At 39.7% G+C, this 13,102-nt stretch overlaps 1 long non-coding RNA gene and 1 pseudogene across 1 annotated transcript; both read left to right on the top strand.

Moving 5' to 3' along the window:
• Positions 1 to 2,246: 2,246 nt before the first annotated feature.
• LOC133228101 (uncharacterized) lies at positions 2,247 to 12,765 on the top strand. Its single transcript, XR_009730062.1, has 5 exons — positions 2,247 to 2,423; positions 2,648 to 2,706; positions 2,874 to 2,952; positions 10,266 to 10,388; positions 11,205 to 12,765. It is a non-coding gene; the product is annotated as an uncharacterized LOC133228101 (long non-coding RNA).
• LOC133228100 (F-box only protein 3-like) lies at positions 2,960 to 8,999 on the top strand (annotated as a pseudogene).
• Positions 12,766 to 13,102: the final 337 nt, after the last annotated feature.

Genomic DNA, 13,102 nt, shown 5'->3' with positions numbered 1-13,102 from the left:
TTTCTCCCATTCTTCTGAATCAGTCTCATTTGATCTAGTTTCGGTCCGTCAGTCAGTTTAGTCGCTCAGTCGTGTCCTACTCTTTGCGACCCCATTAATTGCAGCACGCCAAGCCTCCCTGTCCATCACCAACTCCCGGAGTTCACTCAGACTCACGTCCATTGAGTCGGTGATGCCATCCAGCCATCTCATCCTCTGTCGTCCCCTTCTCCTCCTGCCCCCAATCCCTCCCAGCATCAGGGTCTTTTCCAATGAGTCAACTCTTCCCATGACATGGCCAAAGTATTGGAGCTTCAGCTTCAGCATCAGTCTTTCCAAAGAACACCCAGGACTGATCTCATTTAGAATGGACTGGTTGGATCTCCCTGCAGTCCAAGGGATTCTCAAGAGTCTTCTCCAACACCACAGTTCAAAAGCATCAATTCTTTGGCACTCAGCTTTCTTCACAGTCCAACTTTCACATCCATACATGACCACTGGAAAAACTATAGCCTTGACTAGACGGACCTTTGTTGGCAAAGCAATGTCTCTGCTTTTGAATATGCTATCTAGGTTGGTCATAACTTTCCTTCCAAGGAGTAAGGTCTTTTAACTTCATGGCTGCAATCACCATCTGCAGTGATTTTGGAGCCCCAAAACATAAAGTCTGACACTGTTTCCACTGTTTCCCCATCTATTTCCCATGAAGTGATGGGACCAGATGCCATGATCCTTGTTTGCTGAATGTTGAGCTTTAAGCCAACTTTTTTACTCTCCTCTTTCACTTTCATCAGGAGGCTTTTGAGTTCCTCTTCACTTTCTGCCATAAGGGTGGTGTCACCTGCATATCTGAGGTTATTGATATTTCTCCCAGCAATCTTGATTCCAGCTTGTGCTTCTTCCAGCCCAGCGTTTCTCATGATGTACTCTGCAAAGAAGTTAAATAAGCAGGGTGACAGTATACAGCCTTGACGTACTCCTTTTCCTATTTGGAACAAGTCTGTTGTTCCATGTCCAGTTCATCTGATCTTAAAACTCACCCTCCCAATCCAAAATACCCTTTAATATTCATCACATTTTTTTTCCTTCCCTTTACAGCAAAAACTTCAAAAGAATGACTATTGAGTAATCTCCGGTCTCCACTTTCTTACCTCCCAATCTCATCTCAACCACTTCAATCAAGCTTCTAACTTTTCCACTTTCTCATTGAGGTCATCAATAAGCTGATGTTGCTGCATCCAATGGACACATCTGTGCCTCCATCCTACTGGGACTTTTAGCAACACTTAGCTTTATTGATCAACACCTACTTCCTGAAACACTCTCCTCTCTTGTCCTTAGTGTCACCTACTTCCCTAATTTTCTTCTTACCCCACTGGATTTTTTTATTCCACTCTTAAACCCCTTTGTTTCTACTCAATCTCTGAACTTTGGAATGATCTTGGATTTTTTTCCCCTTTTCTTTACCTACATTTATTTCCCAGGTGATTTCACCTGAGTCTCTTATTCTAGTCACGTTTACCAGCAGAGTATAGATCCCTGACTGGCCTCATAGTCTTTAAAGAGACAAGCAAGGATGATTCCAGGCAGAAATTAGGTTGCACTTAATCAAGCATACTCCCCACCAAAACCAGACAGAGTTCCCAGGTTCATCCACACACCCACTTCTCCCTGAGTAATAGTCTTTCCTCGGTCAGGACATTACACAGGCTTGTCCAGAGCTATCCTTTCTGTTTAGCATTCATGGTTCCACTCTGAAGCTCCGGAAGTACCTCTTCCTTCCTCTCCCAAGTCTACTTCCTCTCACAGAATATTTCAAAGTTAAACCCAACACAGCCACTTCGAATTTACACAGATCTCCTGACTCTGCATCCAGGATTTTTTTCTAGTATGTCAAGCTGCCTCTCAGACTCTTACTGGTAAGTTTCACTTTATGCTACTTTATGTAGGTCTTTTGCATGAAATTCTTATCCTCCACCCACCACTCTCCCTTCCCCACCAAAATAACTGACCACCCACCCATTCATGGCTCCATAACACTCTTACGCACTGTGGCATAGAGTTTGTTTTTCTAAACAAGTAAAACAAAAAGCTTGGCTTAAAAATAATAAACATGTTATACTCATGCATATCAGCAATATTTTAAAACAAGATTTGTTTTCTCCTGTTTTCCTTCACAACAATCTATTACTATGTCAGATTTCAAAACAAAAGCTAGTTTCCACAGGAAGGGAAAACAGGTCAAGGGAAACAAGGTTTAGATTTGAAATTTTACATAGCTTTCCCAGAAACAGTGACTGTTACTGGCACTTTACTACTTTTAATCCTGAGCATGAAATTCAAACTTCTATGGAAACAAAACTATGTGACTATGAACAAAACAAACAGCACATTGGTCCCTTCCTGGTGTGAACTTTGGATACATTTGGCAGCTCTTTCAAACTGTGAGTAATGTATCTCTCCTTCTCTAGCCACTTTAAAAAGGTCAGATTCTAAACTGTCAGGAAGGATTCAAGTGACAACGAAACTAAAATAAGGTGTAAAGAAAGGTCTCCTTTCATGTTTCTCAAAGCATGTTCTACTGACAATGCCTTGGGCAGTAATTATGTTTATGATGAAGTCTATACTTTTGTTTCGTTATGATTCATTTATTTATGATTTTTAACAGGAACCAGACATTGCCTCATTACCGTCTTGTTCAAGAAATATGTCTTGCAGTGAATTTTGGTAAGGTAAACTTTTTTCCTGTTAGGCTAGGAAAAATTAAAAGTGTTAAAAATTAAAAGTGAGATTATTTAGATGATCTACTGAAGTCAGTGGGCCTAGGACTACAAATCTGTGGCCATGGGTGTGTTCATGCACTAAGTCGTGTCCATCTCTTTGTGACTCCACAGACTGCAGCACTCCAGGCTTCCCTGTCCTTCACTATCTCCCAGAGTTTGCTCAAATTCATGTCCATCAGATCTGTGGCTAGTAAGTATTAATTTCTTTTTTATCAGAAATTCTGAGACTACATAAGAAAGAAGTACTGGAGCAGTCAGATTCCTGAGCCTAACTGACCATCACTGAACTAGGCACAGAGCAAGGTACCACAGAAACTATGCTCCCACTTTGAGTCTAGATTACACAGACTAATAGATACAGATTACACAGACTAATAGATACAGATTACACAGGCTACAGATACAGATTACACAGGCTACAGATACAGATTACACAGGCTTGTCCAGAGTACCACATCGATTTGCTACTTGATCTTGGCATTTAAGGTATATTCTTAAGCCACAAGTTCAGTTAATTAGTGGACTGTTAATATGATAAAGGCAGTCATGATCCTGAGTGGCCTAAATGTTTTAAGATGTCAGTTCCACCTTATTCCAGCTATGTGACTTTAGACAAATTGATTAATCCCCTAGCTTCAATTTCTTCTTCTGAAAATCAGAGTGCTGATAAGTAACCTCAGGAAAACTAGTCTGGACTTAATTATGTAAATACATGTATGTATCTGGTTCCCAGTAAATGTTAGTTCCTTTCCCTTACATAAATTTAAATCAGGAATCAGTGGCAAATTCTATCATATCACAACTGCTTACTGATTCACGTGGGTACTCACAAGAGTATTCACCTATGTGCTGTCTCTTCAGAGACAAAAAGATTTCTAGGACTTTGGAGCTAATGATAAGAACCTCCATCTTATATCCATTTCATGGATAGAATGCACAGCTTACAAATGCTGTTGAGGCAGTGGGGGCAGTGGGAATGGGCCAGGGCTGGGCGGAGGCCAGGCAAGATGGCAGGCATGGAGACTGAGCTGGTGTCCCTGATCCTGGTATCACTGCCTGCCGATGATCCCGTGTTCTTCATTTTATCCTTCTTGGACTACAGGGACCTAATCAACTGTTCCAACATCAGTCAAAGTCTTAGTTAGCTATCAAGTCATGATCTGCTGTGGAAAGGACACTGCAAAAAATAGTGGCTGATATCTGAGGAGGACAAAACATAGAAGAGTCAGTGTTGGCAATTCCTCTTCATTGATACTTGCTTTGATGTAGGAAGGTATAATGACCATAATGATGCTATTAAAAAGGCCTGGGATGGTCTCAAGAAATATTTGAACCCAGATGTCCTCAGATGGTTTACACTCTAAAAGAGAGCAGGTAATCAAAAAGGAAGATATAGATGCTCTGGTTCAATCCCTGGGTTGGGAAGATCCCCTGGAGGGCACGGCAACCTACTCCAATATTCTTGCCTGGAGAAGCTCCATGGACAGAGGAGCCTGGCAGGCCATAGTCCATGGGTTGCAAAGAGTCAAACACGATTAAGCAACTTAGCAAGCAAGCAATAGATGCTGTGGAAGCTCAGATAAGCTGCAAGCTTCCTGATTCTCATCATCCACAATGGGCAGAAGTCAGTTGTTCTTGGTTTGTTGGGAAGCATGGTGCTGTCTAATCACTATAATTCTGAGGATTTTTAGACTTTGATACAGCTTCTGGAGGCTTTTACCAGAGATAGGGACTGAAATACTGTCTCCCTTTAACTTTTTGCATATATACTGGTTTCAGTCAGTACATATAGCAATGGAAACTGCAGAGGGCCAAAACAAAAATGAAATCTTCTGCTAATATCCAGACCAAATGGCTCAGAATCCAGTTGCTATTGACATGTTTAAGTGTGACTTTTACTGACTGGTTTACTTCTTATGTCAACAATGTTGTACTGCGGAGAGGGCTTCCCTATCATCAGAGACCAAATTTTCAGGTATGTTCATGGCCCAGCGTGTGTAGCAATAACTGGGATATTACAGTTTCAGTTTCCACATTGTCTCTGCCAGAATTTAGTTCTTTACATCCACCCCATTATTTCTTCATGTACCAAATCAGGATTGAAATGTCAAAAAACTCACTTCCTGAGAAGGCCTGTCAGTTAGGTCATTGCTACTGGAAAACAACAAATGCTGAAGGTGATGTGGAAGAAGTTCAGGGACCTGGAGTAGTTGTTGATTTCCAATCATCAGTCCAGGCCAGGTATATGAATACACAAGCTGTACCACATTCTCTACAATATCAGGCTATATGAAGGGATATTATACCTTCCATTTTCTTTAATTGAAAGAACAAGATCTTTAATGTTGTCATTCCCCGATTACATATGGCATGTCTGACATTTAGGGTATGTATAGCTCAATTGGAAATGGGTTCTGATGAATATGAAGAGATGGAAGAGGAAGAAGAGGGGGAGAAGGAAGATGATGATAAGAATCAGCAGATAAGGATGAATTTTATGAAGATGACCAGAAGGAGAGACAGACAAAAGTCTTTGATGTTATCATTTGAAGACATCATTGTTCTCACTCTTTTTTTTTTTTTTTTAAGCAAATTGACTTCACTGGTGGTTCAGATGGTAAAAAATCCGCCTGCAATGCAGGTGACCTGGGTTTGATCCCTGGATTGGGAATATCCTCTGGAGAAGGGAAGGGCTACCCACTTCAGTATTCTTGCCTGGAGAATTCCATGGACAGAGGAGCCTGGTGGGCTACAGTCCATGGGGTCGCAAAGAGTTGGACATGACTGAGCAATTAACGCTAACACTTCCACTGCTGATGGAAGACCCGGGGTGAATTCTCAATAATGTAAATAAATTGTTCTCAGCTTATAGCAATAAAACTAGCATGAAATATTGAGCCAGGCCTTGGGTTCTAAGCAACACTACTTTAGGAATTGGATTTGTGTTTTTGAAGTAGAGGAGGAAATGGGAAATTTTTTTTTTCTCTTCTTGAAGTCAATGGGAAAATAGTTCTCTACTAAGAAACAGACATTTCTTTGTTTAAAAATTTTATACTTATAAAAACATATAAGTGGGAGGAAATTGTTTTGAATAAGGATTTAAAATGAAGCAGAAATACCCGGTTATTTGTCCTTTCTTAGACAGTCTGTCCTTGAATTTAGAGTTTTCATCACAACAGCCTTGCTTTAAAGTCTATCAGTACTCGACCTTGAATTTGGTCTTCAACTCTACCAACCTTGAATTTAAGTCTTCAACACTATGACCTTTATCATACTGTTCACAGATGCATCATTTTTGAGGGGCGGTTTGTAAAAGTATCTATTGCATTGTTTACTAACAAAAGCTTCTTCTCAATGTCTCACATAGTTTCAATTTGTAAATACCGCTACTGTTTCGTGTCCCCTTCAGTGATTCCTAGATATTTTGTACTCATAGGGAACTAATTGACTAAATAGCTTGAACACTGGTTGTTTGTCCTTTCTTGACTATCTAACTTTGTGATAAGTGACATGAATTTTATGTTAAGATTCAGTATGTTTTCCTGAAACATGGATTTCTTTGTAATTATATAATTGAGAGTCTGGAATGAAATCCTCCAAGTGTCAAAAGTTCACATTTTGAAAACAGATTTTAGTTTTGATCCTGTATTCTGGGTAATTGACTATTTCCCATAAACTAGTATTAACAAGCAAAAAAAAATATTGTTGAGCTAAAATAATAAAAAATATTAAGGCCATTATAATAGGAAGGAATGCTTGTGCACTCAGCTAGATTTTTTAAATTCGATTTAGTCAGTTTGTAGCAGCACTGAGCTTACTAAAGTGAACTTCAGAGAAAACGGAAGGAAGTGGTTATTTCAGCTGCAAAAAACAATGATGATGAGAACACAGAAGAAAATAAGATGAGACCAAAGCAAACACAAAGTCTATCAGAACGTTCCTCTGGCTTCACTGATATATATGCTGTAGATGCTGCACTAGTTCAGATCAGTTCAGTTCAGTCGCTCAGTCGTGTCCAACTCTTTGCGACCCCATGAATTGCAGCACGCCAGGCCTCCCTGTCCATCACCAACTCCTGGAGTTCACTCAAACTCACGTCCATCAAGTCAGTGATGCCATCCAGCCATCTCATCTTCTGTCGTCCCCTTCTCCTCCTGCCCCCAATCCCCCCCAGCATCAGAGTCTTTTCCAATGAGTCAACTCTTTGCATCAGGTGGCCAAAGTATTGGAGTTTCAGCTTTAGCATCAGTCCTTCCAATGAACACCCAGGACTGATCTCATTTAGGATGGACTGGTTGGATCTCCTTGCAATCCAAGGGACTCTCAAGAGTCTTCTCCAACACCACAGTTCAAAAGCATCAGTTCTTTGACGCTCAGCTTTCTTCAGAGTCCAACTCTCAAGTCCATACATGACTACTGGAAAAACCATAGCCTTGACTAGACGAACAATGCTATTTCCAATTCAGGCTCCTGCCCTGAGCATGACTGCTCTCACTGGCATGAATGTGGAAGGATGGGAATAGAAATCAATCCAGTGAGGTCCTGGATTCAATAATACACACAAAAATCAATTTTAGGAGGTTTAACTACTTAAGTATACAAAATTACTGGAAGACAACACCAAAGACAATTTTTCCAAGTGGTAGCTAGATTTGGCTACATACAATTCAAAATTTGGTAATATAAATGACAGACTAGGAGTTACTGACATTAAAATATAAAGCATGTACAAATAATAAGAAAAAAATGATTACCGTAATGGAAAAGCAGACAAGCGAAATAAGTAGAAAATTCCCAAAAGAGAAAATTAAAAGGGCCATATTTATGTTTTAAAAGTTAAACCACACTATTAGTCAAATAAAATGCAAATTATAGGAACTAGAAAACATTGTACCTACCAAAGTTGCTAAAAAAATTTAATATTAATGCCTAGAACAGATGACAGTAAGATATAAACAACAATAATATTTGGGGGGAGGGAGTGTGACAAATTTAATAAGAAGCTAAAAATGATTCATCTTTTTACTCAACAAATCTACTTTTTGTAATCCATTCTAATAAAATAATCATGATTGTACACAAAATTTTATCCATAAAAATGTTCAAATGGCAGTATTTATAATATCAAAAAGGGCTTCCCTATTGGCTCAGAAGGTAAAGAATCCTCCTACAATGCAGGAGATCCGGGTTCGATCCCTGGGTTGGGAAGATACCCTGGAGGAGGGCATGGCAACCCATTCCAGTATTCTTTCCTGGAGAATCCCTATGGACAGAGGAGCCTGGTGGACTACAGTCCATGAGGTCACAAAGAGTAGGATATAACTGAGTGACTAAGCACAGCACAGCATATAATATTAAAAAACTAAAAACAAGTGTCCTAAAATAGAGATTGCTAATTAAATTATGTTACTTTTATACAACAAAGGTGTATGCAACCATCAAAAATGATGTTGTGGAAGAATATTTAATAACATAGGAATATGTTAATAATTGACTGCTAAGTAAAAAGAAAAATTTTTTAAGCTATGAAACAGTATGGATAGCATTCCCCATAAAAGAAGGAGCAACCCAGAAGACTGGGCAGGAAAAACAGTTTGCTCCTTGGGTATTTGCGTGGAATCATTTGTAAAAGTTGTTGCAATACTGTGTTGAGAGGAATTCAAAAGGTACATAGGGCTCAGGGAGAAGAGCTTTGACTCAATCAACAATATCTGGTGGCTACATCCATTCAACAGTGTACTGCTACAATATCTTGAAGTTAAGGATTTTTATTCACTCATTCATTTATTTAATAACTATTTATATTATAATTTTCCTATGTATTCAGGGTGCTGGTGGTAGTTTAGTTGCTAAGTCATGTCCGACTTTTTCGACCCCATGGACTATAGCCTGCCGGGCTCCTCTACCCATGGGATTCTCCAGGCAAGAATACTGGAGTGGGTTGCCATTTCCTTCTCCAGGGGATCTTCCCAACCCAGGAATCAAACCCGGGTCTCCTGCATTGCAGGCAGAGTCTTTTTTTTTTTTTTTTGCAGGCAGATTCTTTACCAACTGAGCTATGAGGGAAGCCTATGTATTCAGGGGGAAAGTGCTAAATCGTTTAACAATGTTGGAACTGTACATTTGAGATTACACACTAACTGTGAAAACCTGAAGGTGAAAGAATAGATTTCTTTATTCACTCATTTTTATTTAACAATTACTCATACAGAGTTTCCTATGTGGGAGCACCATGCTAAAGGCTTCAGAAATATTCAATCATTTTTTTCTCACAATAATCATATGATACAATATCCTCTTATTATTCCCACTTTACAAAGAATAGGTGAAGTGACTTGCCAAAGGTCAAAGAGCTACTGAGTGGCAAAACTGGGATTCAATCCCAGGAAGTCTGTCTCCTGAGTGGGTCACCACACTATTATGTACAACACCTTGCACAGTATATGGACCATTGTTGCTGTCACAGTTTAGTCACTAAGTCATGTCCAACTCTTTGCAACCCCATGGACTGTAGCCCACCAGGCTCCTCTGCCCATGGAATTTTTCAGGCAAGAATACTGGATTCGGTTGCCATTTCCTTCTCCAATATGATGCTGAAGAAGACTCCTGAGAGTCCCTTGGACGGCAAGAAGATCAAACCAGTCAATCCTAAAGGAAATCAACCCTGAATACACATTGGAAGAACTGATGTTGAAGCTAAACTCCAATACTTTTGCCACCTGATGCGAAGAGTCAACTCACTGGAAAAGACCCTGATACTGGGAAAAATTGAGAGCAAGAGGAGAAGGGGGTGACAGAGGATGAGATGGTTGGATGGCATCACTGACTCAATGGACATGAGTTTGAGCAAACTCTGGGAGACAGTGAAGGACAGGGAAGCCTGGCATGCTGCAGTTCATGGTGTCGCAAAGAGTCAGACACGATTTAGCAACTGAACAACAGCAAGGGTAAGTTTTAAACCTTAAATTGAGGATCAGAAAATATACGATGTTAAATAAATATAGAAGGTGAGAGAGACAGATTCATGCCAGAAAAAAATTAGTTGAGGATTTATTTCAAGTCCAAGAATAAAAATGTAGCAGCTAAGAAAACTAATAATTTTTCAGACTTCATTAACAGAAAAGAAGTAAAGGAGAGGAATGAAAGGGAAAAAATCTAAAATTGATTGATTGTCTACTGGGTGCTAGGTAGTTTATAGAGACAGAGTTTGTTGCTTAATTACTAAGTTGTATCCTACTTTTTTGCAACCCCATGGACTGTAGCCTGCCACACTCCTCTGTCTATAGGATTCCCAAGCAAGAATACTGGAGTGGGTTGTCATTTCCATATAAATCTCAATTAAATCTCTTGGAGGAAGGGATCTGTGGGAGACTGGTTGCATCATTGGCTTCAGTGGCTCCCCTCCATCCACATGCATTGCTATGTGACTTTGTACCTCTTCTTTCCTTTCCCCTCCCCCTGCTGCCCCATCAAGTGGTAGAATCTTCATTTTCTGAATTTCAGCTGGATTTTCTTTGGCCTAAGAATGCAACCAAAGCAACATCACACCAGTTCTGACTCCATGTCACACAAGACCCTGTGTGCTTCCACACTGCCTGTCTTGGAACCCTGCTAGTCACCCTATGAGTAAGTGTGGACTCACTTGCTGGAAGATAAGAGACCATTTATGTCATCACAGCTGAAGTCATCCTAGATCAGTCAACCCACTGAGTTCAGATATATATAAGAGAGTTCAGCCAAGTTCGGCCAACCCTACCACAGTCTCTTGAGAAATAACATGTGGTTATTGCTTTAGTCATTAAGTTTTGAGCTGTTAACATGGCAATAGTCATATGACACAGCATTATTTTTTTTGTTTTATAAAAGCAAAAACTGAGGCTGAAAGTATTTTACCCAAAAGCACCAAATTTTTAAGTCTAACTGGGAAGTCAAATCCAAACTATTTCATTTCAAAGCTCAGCCTCCTAACACTACCATCAAATGTATAACATTCAGATATTAGAATAACTATCTCACTGACCTCTGCAGTAAACTCACTACACAAGAAGTACTATATTTAATTCTACACACTTAAAATGAATCCAGAAGAAACTAAAAATAATTTTATAAACTCTACAAGAAAAACAAGGGAAAGGAGGGTTTGCTTAGGTTGGAAAAGATAAAACTGAAGAAGGACATAAAGAGAAGGATAAATTATTTTCCATTGTTACTGTCTCATTTACTGTGATTCCTTCAGGAAACAAGCTCCCCATAAAGATACATACAGTCCCTCAAGCCTATCACTGAATTCAGGCGAACTCTCAGTCTTGTGATGTTTATCACACAAGGGTCTTCTTGACCTTCACAGGCTCACTTTGAGCTTTTAGATGGCCCTTCCCAAAACCGTCTCTGTTTATGACCACACTATCCTCAGCTTGATTGTTCTCTTAAATCCTTTTCCAGGCAACATGTCTACCAGCTTGACTTGGCCTCTGAAACTCGACTCTTCCCTCTACAATGATGTAATAAGGAAGTTCCTCCACACCACAAACCCAAGTCCTGTCTTGTGCCTCCACTATCACCATCCTGGGAAACATAGAGGATTATTTTTTTTTTCTGTAATCCAGCCAGAGATGAGGGAGGAAACAGAAGATGGAAAAGGTATCTACTTCTTAACCACCTCAGCCAACAAGCTGTGTGTGCCAGATTCCATTAGTGAGAGATAGTCACATGTCCCCACTGAAGTGTAAGACGAATTGGGAATGCAGCCCTTCCAAGAAGCCACTGCCCAGTAATTACTCCTCACTCTGAAAAGGGAATGCAAATCTTTGGTGAAGAGTCAATCGCCACTACTGCCCCGGATAATAAAACAAATGGGCTTTAAGTTCTATTATAACTCCAGTTTTCATGACTCTCAACTTTCATAAAGGTTCAGCATAAGAAATATCCACTTGCATTTAACTGCAAATTCTTCAAATTTCTAGTCTGAACACGTTGATCACAAGCTCTTATATTAGACCTTCAGGACTTACTGACTAAATAACAAGAAGAATATACTCCTCTAAACTTTGTATGCCCAGAATATATAGTAACTGCCCTAGGAATATTTGTTGAATAAATGAATACATGTTATCCAGGGTTACCCACACAAAATGAACCTGAATTCTCCCTTGAATTCAATGTCAGAGGTGTTTGTTTATTAAAATAAATTTCTACACCTGTCTGCTGCTACCACATTAAGCTAGTGATGGTTTTGTAAGCATGTAATATTATGGTCCTTCATACACGTTCAGATACAGCTTCCTTTGCCTAGATTAATCTGTCCCCATATTCACCTGGAAAATAGCCTTTCCCTTCCTCAAGAGTTGGTTCAAGCTTTTCTAGTAAGCAGCCTGAGGTGACCTCTAAAAATGGTACAGTATTCACTTGACCCAGAAAATTCCACAAAATCATGCAAATCAAGAGGTTCAAATCTTCATGTTCACTTTAAGAATACTTGTGAAACTGCCCAGGCCATTAAGAATATGCAATCTGAAAAGCCACCAAGTATCTGAAGGATGTCACCTTAAAGAAGCAACATGTGCCATTCCGTCATTACAACGGTGGAGTTGGTAGCTTTGCACAGGCTACACAGTGGGGCTGGACACAGGGTCAGTGGCCCAGCAAGAGAGCTGAATTTTTACTACACGTGCTCAAAAATGCAGAGTAATGATGAACTTAAGGGCTTAGATGTAGATTCTCTAGTCATTGAGCACATCCAGGTGAACAAATCCCCTAAGATGCAGGGCAGGACTTACAGAGCTCATCGTCGGATCAACCCATACATGAGCTCTCCCTGCCACATGGAGATGATCCTTCCTGAAAAAGAACAGATTTTTCCTAAACCAGAAGAGGAGGCTTCACAGAAGATATCTTCCCAGAAGAAAAAGATACCCCAGAAGAAACTGAGGAAACAAAAACTTACGGCCCAGAAATAAATGCTGCAAAAACTAAATGCAAATAAAAGTAAACAAACAAAGAGTCAGCTCAAGAATCTCTGTCCTCCATGTGCTTCTTCCCCTGTGCTTCCATTGTACCCATTACAATTCTTATTCTAATCTATGGAAATTATTTCTTTATTTCTGTCTTCCGATTAGATTATAAACCATTTAAAGGTAGAAATCATGGCTTTTCAGCTTTACATTATCAACATCTTGACCACTGTCTGACCTTATCAGAGATGCTCAATTAATACTCATTAAACAAATTATCATTGCTTTAATGTATCCCATACCTAAATAAAGACCATATTAGCATTTGAAGAATGATACACTTCAATGATATATCTCTCACTCCTTGTCCCCTGAACACAAAGTAGGCTG

This window comes from Bos javanicus, chromosome 16 (genome assembly GCF_032452875.1).
Source record: "Bos javanicus breed banteng chromosome 16, ARS-OSU_banteng_1.0, whole genome shotgun sequence".
Taxonomy (NCBI): Eukaryota; Metazoa; Chordata; class Mammalia; order Artiodactyla; family Bovidae; genus Bos; species Bos javanicus.
This window is presented reverse-complemented; position numbering and strand designations above follow the sequence as displayed.